Genomic DNA, 12,656 nt, shown 5'->3' on the forward strand with positions numbered 1-12,656 from the left:
GAACAGAAGCTTGAAAGTCTAAATTGGGTATGATTGATTAAAACAGAAGGTATGCTTGAAGGTCTGCCTGTAAACTCATGATCCTACATCTCAACAAGAAGTAATAACCAATGGGTTAAATTGTGAATTTTTTATCTGAAATAATGTTATTCATTACAATTTATATGTAATTTTATTGAGATGAGACTCATATTATGTACATGTTGAGTCTGTTATTGAAATGTTCCAGACAGGGCACAATTTCTACTGTCTGTTTTAACCCCGTTATAAATGGCACACATGGTGTGACTTAACTTGTACGTGTCTGTGAGTGCACAACATCGTAAGGTGTCCAGTTTGTCCTTTAAACAAATAGTTCACCCCAAAATAAAAGTTCTTTCATAATTTACTGAACCTCATGTCTCTTCAAACCCGTCTGCCATAGACACAAAATTTAAATTTTTTAAAATGTTTACTTTTCTTTTCACCATAAAATCAAAGTGAAGACTGAATCACTGTGTGTGGGAAGAACACACCATAATTTAAGTTTAGCCATGAGAGGTTTGATGTTATTGACATGTTGCCATATTTTATTTGTGCACTGTTTATATGAGTTGATTAATGATTTGATTTGAGAGTGAAATATAATCATTGCTAAATCATCACTATTGCTCATGAGTGCCACTTCTCCAGCCACAATGTACACTTGACATGCCCATTTGTGAACTTCTCAGTGAACTAGTGCCCCATAATCTACAGACTGATCACTTTGTGAATTCGACAACAGTAGGCCGAAAGTTCTGCTGCTGAAATCGGTTTGTTCTTACCAAAATTTGAATCAGAGCAACCCAGTGGCCAAAGGTGGAATTGTTGGCACACATGAAAACTTGTGAGCTCGAGTTACCAGGAGAAATGTCTTCAGAGTGGCGCCAAAAGCGAGGTAATTGACGAGTATATTTAGTCGTCAATTATGTAATGCAGTCAACAGATGTGAATATTTAATGAACCCTACTCCTAACCCAAACCTTAAACCTAACCATCAGTGGTGTACAAATGTCATTTTTATGTGAAAATGCGACCCATGAATCACTAATTCCTGGTTCCTATGAGACCAAATGCTGCATCTCTGAGGTTGTGTAGCACACAATTTACAGTGGCTTGGGATAAGGCCACAGTAAATTGTCTTTAAAATAAAATATCTCAGCTCTGTGTGCTCCGAAATCAACTTCCTTTGCCCTTTTCATTTCACAGTCTCAACAATGTCTTGGTTTTCTGTGGGATAATTTTGCCCAGTTGGAAGCATATATGCTTGGAAAACACCATCAGGCCTCATTAGTCAAAAAGGGTGACTTGTCTATTTCAAGCCTCAACTGAGTGACCATGTGTGAGAATTATTCATCACAGAGCAAGCACTCTATCACCTGTTATCTTTACTGGTTTCTGCAGTTCAAAGTGGATGGTGAGTAAAGGACATGGATTGACTACGAGCGCTTCCAGGAACTCATTCAGGGAACTGAGGATAGGTACCAAGAATTTCCCAACAATGGACTACATGGCTAAGAGCCCCTGCTGGGCTGTTTTTGGGTCAAGAGAGAGAGGGTTTGATCTCTGGGAAACATGTTTACAGAGAAAGAACGAGTCCAAAGATATTTCGGGGTGCTGATGTTGAATACTCAAACCTTTTCTCCTTAAAAGTATGTTGAGGAATGTACAGTCAGGTCCATAAATATTGAGACATCGACACAATTCTAATCTTTTTGGCTCTATACACCACCACAATGGATTTGAAATGAAACGAACAAGATGTGCTTTAACTGCAGACCTTCAGCTTTAATTTGAGGGTATTTACATCCAAATCAGGTGAACGGTGTAAGAATTACAACAGTTTGTATATGTGCCTCCCACTTTTTAAGGGACCAAATGTAATGGGACAATTGGCTGTTCAGCTGTTCCATGGCCAGGGGTGTGTTATTCCCTCATTATCCCATTTACAAGGAGCAGATAAAAGGTCCAGCGTTCATTTCAAGTGTGCTATTTGCATTTGGAATCTGTTGCTGTCAACTCTCAATATGAGATCCAAAGAGCTGTCACTATCAGTGAAGCAAGCCATCATTAGTCTGAAAAATCAAAACAAACCCATCAGAGAGATAGCAAAAACATTAGGTGTGGCCAAATCAACTGTTTGGAACATTCTTAAAAAGAAAGAAAGCACCGGTTAGCTCAGCAACACCAAAAGACCCGGAAGACCATGGAAAACAACTGTGGTGGATGACCGAAGAATTCTTTCCCTGGTGAAGAAAACACACTTCACAACAGTTGGCCAGATCAAGAGCACTCTCCAGGAGGTAGGTGTATGTGTGTCAAAGTCAACAATCAAGAGAAGACTTCACCAGAGTGAATACAGAGGGTTCACCACAAGATGTAAACCATTGGTGAGCCTCAAAAACAGGAAGGCCAGATTAGAGTTTGCCAAACAACATCTAAAAAAGCTTTCACAGTTCTGGAACAACATACTATGGACAGATGAGACAAAGATCAACTTGTACCAGAGTGATGGGAAGAGAAGAGTATGGAGAAGGAAAGGAACTGCTCATGATCCAAAGCATACCACCTCATCAGTGAAGCATGGTGGTAGTAGTGTCATGGCGTGGGCATGTATGGCTGCCAATGGAACTGGTTCTCTTGTATTTATTGATGATGTGACTGCTGACAAAAGCAGCAGGATGAATTCTGAAGTGTTTCGGGCAATATTATCTGCTCATATTCAGCCAAATGCTTCAGAACTCATTGGACGGCGCTTCACAGTACAGATGGACAATGACCCGAAACATACTGCGAAAGCAACCAAAGAGTTTTTTAAGGGAAAGAAGTGGAATGTTATGCAATGGCCAAGTCAATCACCTGACCTGAATCCGATTGAGCATGCATTTCACTTGCTGAAGACAAAACTGAAGGGAAAATGCCCCAAGAACAAGCAGGAACTGAAGACAGCTGCAGTAGAGGCCTGGCAGAGCATCACCAGGGATGAAACCCAGCGTCTGGTGATGTCTATGCGTTCCAGACTTCAGGCTGTAATTTACTGCAAAGGATATGCAACCAAGTATTAAAAAGTGAAAGTTTGATTTATGATTGTTAATCTGTCCCATTACTTTTGGTCCCTTAAAAAGTGGGAGGCACATATACAAACTGTTGTAATTCTTACACCGTTCACCTGATTTGGATGTAAATTCCCTCAAATTAAAGCTGAAGGTCTGCAGTTAAAGCACATCTTGTTCGTTTCATTTCAAATCCATTGTGGTGGTGTATAGAGCCAAAAAGATTCGAATTGTGTCGATGTCCCAATATTTATGGACCTGACTGTATATTTTTTATATGTGGAATAAATCACCTGACTTGATTTGACTTTTATGATTTTATTATTGTAGCCAACTTTTAGTTTGCTACTTTTGTTTTTGTCATTGTAAGAATTTCACTCTGAAGTCCTGTTCACTTTGTACATTTAACAGAGCTATTAGACCCAGAGATCAGACTAGAGAACAGAACAAAATATTCCATGGAGAACCAATGAACCTTTCTCACCTGTGCGCTGAGTTCACCTTATAAAACTGTAATTGTCTGCAGTGGTCGGTAATTCAGGGGTTTGTGGTAAAATTTAAGATCTAATTTACCTGTACTACCTTAGGGCCTAGATTTAGAGAGAACAAGAGGCAAGAACTGCTAAGTAAAAGTTATGACTCAAGTTAACTACATTAATGAATGTGTCTAAAACTGTGATTTGTGTTTTCTAGAGGGCAGTTGAGTCAGATAAGATTTTTAATGGAGCAGTTCTTACAGGTATGTCCATGATACAGCAAAAAGCTATTTGGAATTAGAACTGCCCATACACATCTCATTAACAACCCCTAAAGGTAAAACTCTAAATCTATAGCTTTGGCAGATTGCAGTGAAGTCAATAATTTTTTTAAGATTATAATTTTATAATTCTTTGTTATAAAATTTAAGAACCTGTATAATATATAATATATAATTCTAAGAACCTGTTGTTTGTCCTTAATTGGATTGTGGGGCGCAAAAGTGTCTACAAACGGCAAATGTTTGTTCATGTGCATACAGGGGTGTAACAAATTTTAGACTTTTGTTGTATCTGCTTTTTTGGTGTCTTTTGAGTAAGAAACAGGTATTTGAATGTTTCATAATAGAAAGAAATATGCTTGATGCTGAGTGAAATAGGTCATAGCCATTTCCTAAGCTCTGCTCTGGAATAAAGCTGAAATCTTTGGTCTTCAATGAAGAATGAAGGATGTACTATTATATCCAGAGAAGGCTCATTGGTCCCTGCTTGCTTTCCCTCTGCTCAGAGTAGATTCTCAAACTCAAAATGTAACTACCAACCCTGTAATAACTATTTATCAAGAGCAATCTTTGTTCCGCCAACTTTGATAGGTTTTAAATATGCCTGTTCAGCCCCACCTGCCTTAATTGACCATGTCTAACCTATTATTTAAATCCATCTTTCTCATCTCAAAGCTATTATACTATGTTGATATTTTTGATAACTGCCAACAGCTGCAATCATTGTCTTTTGGTTTAAAAAGTCTTGCCTCTAGATTTAAGCAAAGTCTGTGTCCACAGAGAGCAATTACAGCTGAGAGTTTGTCACACTTTTGATCTCAGCCTTTAAAGTTTCTTATCTCTTAGTCGAAACAAGTGACAGACGAGGTATTTATTTTGCACCACTGTAAAAAGGTGCTGGACAGATCCAGGCTAATGTGACATGCTGTCTTGCTCATGAATTTCAGTGAATTTAGTCACCCGAGGGAACATGCCACCTAAATAAGTTGATTTTTTTACAGTCCATGAGGACAATTTATTCTGAATTTAATTGGATGTTATTTAGGTGAAGATTTAACTGATCAGGCTTTTGGTACAACACATAAACCATTGTTTGATTTGATGAATCTTCAGGCCAAAGTATTCTTCGGTTGTCCGTGTTGCTCATCGGAAAGTATATTTCGTCATCAGCAAAGTGTGCGGACAGTCATTTTACACATTGTTACCGCAAGCGCCTACCGTTGACTACTAAAAGCAGTTGTATTGTGCATGTATTGCACTTGTGCGTATTCACTCATGGTCAAATGAGCATACTTTGATGGGGTCTCTCCTACGTCATGGAGAAGGGTAGACCATGTTTTCCCTGTTAACTCTCTCAGATTATTTCAGATATTGACATGCTTTCAACTCTATACCTGAATAATCTTTTGAAACAAATGTTTTAATGTCAGCATAAAGCTGTGTTCAGAATAGGATACAACTACAGTGGCAAGAAAGAAAGTATGTGAACACTTGGATTTAATAACTGGTCGATACTCCTTTGGTAGTAATAACGTCAATCAAGCTTTTCCTGTAGCTGCGGTCCTGCACAACGTTCAGAAGGAATTTTGAATTATTCTTCCTTACAGAACTTCTTCAGCTCAGCCATATTCTTAGGATGTCTGGTGTAAACTGCTCTCTTGAGGTCATTCCACAGAATCTCTATTGGATATCTGAGCTCTGACTGGGCCACTCCAAAAGGTGGATTTTCTTTTTTTAAACCATTCTGTAGAGGATTTACTTTGATGTTTAAGGTCATTGCCCTGCTCCATCACCCAACTACAACTGAGTTTCAGCTGGTACACAGCCACCCTGAAATTACCCTGTAGGATATCTTGATAAACATAGGAATTCATTTTTCTCTCGATGATGGAAATTGGTCCAGGCCTCAAAGCAGCAAAGCAACCCCAAATCATGATACCCCTCGACCGTACTTCACAGCTTTGATTATGTATTAATGTTGGTATGCCCTTTTTAAGCCATACATAGTGCTGTGTTCTTCGCAAAGAGTTCAACCTTAGTTTCATCAGTCCACAAAACATTTTACCAGTAGCATTGTGGAATGTCAAGGTGGTCTTTGGCAAACTTCAGGCTTGCAGCAATGTTTTTGTTGGAAAGTAGTGGCTTCTTTTGCATTGTACTGCAATGGACACCATACCTGTTTAATGATTTGGTATAGTAGACTTATGAACAGAAATGTTAACCAGTTTTAATAATTATTAAAATTATCTGCTGTCACTATAGGGCAGCGTTTCTCAATGGGGGCGGTACCGCCCCCTAGGGGGGCGTTTGGACAGTGTTGGGGGGCGGTGTGAACGAGGCAGCAGAGAGGGGGGCGCTCAGGCACAAATGGGGGGTGTTACTCAGAGGTACTCAACAGGCGGCCTGCGCAAAAATCTTTTCAGCTCTTCTCCTTAGCCTATGTCTTCGTCTTGCTCGGATTACTGCTGCCACTTCACCAGGAGGATATGCCAGGAGAGCCGCTTCCTAAGTTACACATGCTTTTAAGAGGCGGAGAATTTTCAGCGCAAAATAGAGGCACGCTTTCACCGGCTTTTTCTGTACATAACGCGGAATACATAATTAGGCGCATAATTAGTGCTCAGGGCTCACACTAATGACCGTAATTAATTAAAAAAAAGTGGCTGTTTTTGACGTCGTTTTTTCTTCGGTTCAGTTCAGGTGGCCGAGCTGTTGTCGTCTTTGTTGGTTATTTGAAATCAAATGAGCGTTTGTAGGCTATTCAAATTTGAAGCCTAGTATATATTGCCTAATTGAGTGCGCGAACGACCGCTGCTTTTTCATTGGCCATTTAGGTTAGTTACGTATTTAGGTTAATTTGTAAATACATTTGCAATACCTTTCAAACAATCCATGTGTTTTTGCATTTTTTTCCAAACACAATATTACTCAACTTGAGGCTTTTACATGTAGTTTAAATACAATAAGAAACTTCTGTTTCAGTTTTTTTTTTTACCAAAAACTCAGGCTTCAGGTATCAGTGTTGCAATTGTTTGGCTGTAATAGTATTTCTGAAGTGTTGTGTTTTTTTTTTTTTTTTTGGGGCGTAAAGAGGATCATGAAGAGGTCAGGGGGGCTTTGTTCAAAAAAGGTTGAGAACCACTGCTATAGGGTTATTTTTTTCACCTCATTGAGCATTCTGCTGTGTGCCTGTTGAGTCATCTTGGCTGGAAGGCCACTTCTATGGAGAGTAGCCACAGTAATAAATCATCTCCATTTATAGACAATTTGTCTAACTGTGGACAGATGAATATCTAAGCTCATCCAGATAACGTTGTAACTCTTTCCAGATTTATACAAAGCAACTTTTCTTGATCGTATGTTTAGTCATGGTCCACGTCAGCAGATGCTTCTTGTGAATAGTAAACTCAGAATATTTGAGTGCTTTTTATAAGCAATAGTAGCTCTAATCCACACCTCTGATTTTGTTTCATTAATTGGATGCCAGGTTTGCCAACTCCTGACTCTAATTATCATTTTTGAACTCATTAGCCAAGGGGTTCACATACTTTTTACAACCTACAATGTGAGTTTTTAACGATGAATTAAATATGTACAAGAACAAGGCAATCATTTATATGTTAGTTATAGGTACTATTTGTTATTATTGTAACTTAGATGAAGATCAAATCAAATTTTAAGTCAAATGTATACAAAATTCCAAAGGTTTCACATACTTATTCTTTCCACTGTATTAGCTTACTATTTCCCATATACAGTATGTACATTGTGTTAAAAATGCTAAATGTATGTATAGAATACCCAGATGACATTTGCCAAAAATGTGTGATACACTTTACAATAGCCCACACTGTGTGTAATACTTTTATCCACAATCTCACTTCATCTTTCAGTTTCAGTGTGATTTGAGCCGCTATTTTTCGCATCTCCGTCTTAGGATATTTTCTCGCAACTGAGAGTTTAAACCAGCCTAAAATTGTTTAGCTGATCTTTCGGCTGCTCTGTTTTGCTGTCTTTTGTCTGCTTGTCATTTGGTCAGGCTGGGAGACCAGCTAAAAAAACTAAGCAAACCATGGCAAACCAATGCAGTATTCTACTTTAGGAAATGTTTATCGTTGCATAATGTGTACTGTTTCACATACTATTTTAAAATAATACTAAGTAGTCTATTATGCAGTATGAAGTAAACAGTGCAATCAGGGTCTAAAATTAACACCTGCCAAATGCGGGTATTTCATGAGCAATGGTGGGTGATCCGCCACTGTGTCTTGGAGTGACATATGACAAGAAAAAGCGTTTGACACAAAGAAGCGCATTTGAAAAACACACTTGATTATATTTTGAAGAACAAATGGAAAACAAAAACTGTTGATCCACGTCTGATTTGCTGTGTTCAGAGTTTCAGTGGGGGTGCTGCCACTAATAAGCGCAGCAAGAGCGCTTCTCATGGAACCAGTGCATGCAAAGAGTTGTCCCTGTTTCTTCTCTGTCTGTTGTCTGAAAACAGTTTGCAAGAATAGTGTCGTCTATGAGAACAGTGCAAATTATCTCTGACCATCTCAGGTGGTGCTCTGAGTTTAGTTCGCTAAAGTATACATTATATAACATTATATATATATGCCAACAACAACAGAAATAAATATTTAGAAAGTTTGTGTCAACGTGCCCGGTGTAGAGAGCCTCAAGCCGGTGCGTCGCATCAATGGGCCCGCTATAAACTGTTTCTGCAACATAAACTATCAAACAGTCGTGACATTGGAAACATTCATGAATGGAACTGTTTACTTATATTTTTGATCCAGTCCTAGTGTTTTAACTTCCACATTCTCCAATAACAATTCCTTAGAAAAATGTGCATCATTTTATGACTGGTTCACAAGCAATCATGCTGATACAAGTGGACAAATCATGCAATCCACGCTAAAATACGCTGAAGCTCATGATCACATAATGCACACACATAGTCCAAGCACAATGAAGATGCACACATCCAGTTTCCAGTACCATACTGCACTTAAATGCACATAGCTGGAAATGCATAAAAAACAGTCAAAGACGTCCATCTAGTGCACGCTTACATACACCATCAATTACAATTAGTGCCGATTGACGGTGTTCAGGAATAGTTAGGCCACATTAGGCCTGCTTGTCCAGCTCTCTCTCTCTCTCCCTCTCTCCTCTCTCTCTCTCTCTCTCTCTCTCTCTCTCTCTCTCTCTCTCTCTCTCTCTCTTTTGCTTCAATTCAAGCATCTATCCCTGTGGTGCTACTAATGTCCAAGCAATCTCTAAAATATGGGTTCTGGTCACGTTGAAACAGGAAGTAATCATGTTCACATAAACAACAGTGAGTGCAATTCTGATTTTTGTTTTCTTTAAAATGACATTTTTACTCCACTGATGGTTAGGTTTAGGGTTGGTGTTTGGGTTGGTGTTTGGGTTAGGGGCTAGGGTGCATACAACATGCATTCCTGATAACTGTATTACATAATTTACAATTAAAAATACAATGTGCTTTTGAAAACCCCTTTAGACATTTCACCTCAACAAGACTCCCAGCTTTGGCCACTGGGGGCAGTGCTTCGAATTTAGTAAAAACAGACCTCTTGTGGCAACAAAGCTTTCAACTTGTTGTCGAATTCAGAGTGTGATCAGTCATTTCGGACAGAAGTCCTGAGCAGTGTTTTCAATCCAGAACATCCACCTCTTTTTGGTTACTGGGATTTTGCTAAGTAGGGAAATGATTGGAATGCAGGAAGTTGATAAGAATTCCATTTAAGTCTTAACTGCAGCCACCCTTGTTGATGCTGGAACAACATTCTGATCAACCAATCAGATTTTAGGGTTAAGGATTAGATTTGAGGGTTAGGTTTAGCCTTAGGGGCTAAGCTTGGAGATTTAATTACATTCTTATCAACTTCCTGTATTCCCATTATGTCCCTCTGATTTTAGGGTAAGCACACACTACTAGAGCTGAAAAAGATTGATGAGACAGTGTAGGTGAGGCATAGGCAGCACTGAGCAGTTTCTATGGTTTGTCTGTTTTGGCTTCCAGCTGCCTCCTCCTCCTTGAGGTTGTTCAAACAGAACACGTTATTGTGTTAAAAAAAAAAAAAAAGCTGTACACAGCACAACAAATAGAACAGAACACAGTGTCTTGAGATGCATTTGAACTTGGAACTTTTCTGCCATCTTGAACTTGACTCAGCATCTTAAAAATGTGGTGCAAAAAAGTGATATGTGCTGCAACAGTCAAAAATTTCCATTGACACATGTTTACATAGAAAAATATTTGAAAAATAGCATAGACGGATTGTGTGAATAGCCCCTTAATGGTTAGTCCTTAGAAATTGTGTTCCAGTACCAACAAAATAAGTAAATCCAGGAGCATGTCCAACTTGGCAAAATCACAGTTACCTTCGCTCTCCATACACATTCACTCCTCTATCGCTCTCTGGATCCACAGTAATAATCTGCCTGAACACATGAAGTAGTCAGGAGCCAATGGCTGCTCGTTTGTGCTTGAGAGGCAGATGTCAGTGGCGTTGGAGTCAAACCAATCTGTCTCCTTCTTAAAAAGTAGAAAATGACAGCAACAGCTCTTACATTTTTACACACAACAGATTTGCTTAAAGCTGCAAGTGGAGACCCTGACCGAAAATGCTTTCTTACAGATAAATATTAAATTTGTCTTCATTGCAGCTTTTTTATTAATTAAAAATGTATCTTTGCTAAGTAAAGCATCAATTACTATAGGAATAGGCATTTAAACCAAACTCTCCCTTAATATAGATTAAACCAGCATAAAATGGTTTGCTGGATTTAGCTGGTCTCCAAGTGTGGTCAGGCTGGTGTGTTGAATGTTTTAGAGAGGTTTTGGGCACTGTCAAACTGGTGAGGCTGGGAGACCAGCTTGCCAATGAGTTAAACCAGCTTAGCACCAGCTCAGTCATGCTGGGAAATCAGTTTAAACTTGCTAAAACTAGCTTAATACGGTTAAGACCAGCAAACTATCTTAGGCTTGTTACAGAATGTATTTATTGTTTTTGCAGTGCTAACCCTAATATTCAAATGAAATACAGAACACATCCTGCATGTATGGGCTACTGTCATGAATAATGCCTCAAATTGTGCAGTGTTGTTGGGGAGAACCCCTTTGCAACCACATAACAATGACCTGACAGCTACCACTCACTATTTCTTATATAAATAAATAAATAATAAAAAAAGATCTTTAGTTAATCTAATCTGGTGTGTATTGTGGCAAGATCAGAGCATCTATCCTCTGCACTGCTTTGAACAGAGTGGTAGGTATCAATAGTGTAATCATTATTGCCAAATAATTGTGTCACAGTGGTATATCTAATTTAAGAGTTCAATGACCTATTGAATGAAACATGGTGTTTAGCACTCTCATAGTCATTACAGACCCTATGTGTAACATCAACATCAGCCCAGAGACAATGTTGGGTTAGCATCAGTACTAATTCCCCTATTAACTGATGTGAGTCAACTAACCATGCGGCTGTAAGGAACACAGTTTGTCTGGCATACTGATGTGTCTTTCTTTGCAGAGAGATTTGCATTTTAATTAAAAAATCAACTTAATATCGTAATTACTTGCAATGAATCAAAATGTATCCCACATATTGCAGATAATCCATCTTAATGCTGTAAACAAAATGCTAAGTGAACACAAGTGAGAATCTGGCCTCCATCAATGGGCAGAGGGTTAACTGAGTGTCAATATCTGGTCTTTCTGCTATTACAGGGGTCCTAACCAGTGAAAGGAGGCTAATACTGTGCCATTTGGAATATGACAGATCAAAAATTATACCCAGAACATCTGTACATGCACACTGTAAAATTGTTTTACAGATACAAGGCCAACTCTCATACTATTGAGTCATGTACCAGATTAAAAGAGTACTATGGTACTAGCATGTTTATGTAGATATGCATCAAGGCAATACTATGTTTTTCAGACATGTTCCATGGTAGTGCCATTGCATTCTTTGAAGAACCTTAGAATACCAATGTAATATCATGTTTACAGTATATGTTTATCTGAACATGCACCATGGCAATACCATAAGGCCCATTGAAAAGGAATTGTAGAGTTAAACTTGTAACAGAACGTTCCATTCTCTTCTCAGCTACGTCATCTACTTCAGTCATCAGTCACTGTTCTGTGATGTTGAGGTGTAAGATTTATTTTCTGATGTTTCTGTGCTTTGGTCCTTGCTGGTAGAAGCCTTTTGCACTGTTCTTCGTCACAAATGCAAAACAGCTTGGTTGTCTGCTGGTTGGCTCATATTGATTTTGGGGGCCATGAAAAAGTATGTATAAAAGCTCTTAACGAACAGCTTTGAAAGCATTTGCAACCCATTTTACTTCCATAATGTGACGTATTTCAGAGTAAAACAGAATATAATGAGTAAAAGAAATGTACGCTCTTCTTTGGTACTTGATTAGATTGTGAAAAGTGGTCTTTAAATGACAAGCTGTTAGAGGGGGCGATATTGAAAAAAGGTGAAGGATTGGTGACGTCAGCCAAAAAGGAAAGTAATATCAGAGACAGATTTTCTTTGAAAGATTAAAAGACAAACCTTTTTTTTTCCTTTGGTTCAACGTACATTAGTGAATCAAGAATGTGCATTAAGAAAGCCAATAGGGTCAATTTTATTTCATATTGATTTAAAATTATTTGATCAAAATCTACTAATTTGTTTTGCTTATTGTTCTATCCTCTTCTGGAAAGGTTGCTTGGACACCAAAGCCTTGAAGTTAGCTGGTGTTTACATTACATTTACATTTAGTCATTTAGC

The 12,656-nt window shown here is 38.5% G+C and overlaps 1 pseudogene; it reads left to right on the forward strand.

The window, feature by feature from the left end:
* Positions 1 to 1,642, forward strand: part of LOC127631663 (S-adenosyl-L-methionine-dependent tRNA 4-demethylwyosine synthase TYW1-like) — a 116,387-nt pseudogene extending 114,745 nt beyond the window's left edge.
* The last annotated feature ends 11,014 nt before the right edge of the window (positions 1,643 to 12,656 follow it).

The sequence above is a fragment of the Xyrauchen texanus genome, chromosome 38 (genome assembly GCF_025860055.1).
Source record: "Xyrauchen texanus isolate HMW12.3.18 chromosome 38, RBS_HiC_50CHRs, whole genome shotgun sequence".
NCBI lineage: Eukaryota > Metazoa > Chordata > Actinopteri > Cypriniformes > Catostomidae > Xyrauchen > Xyrauchen texanus.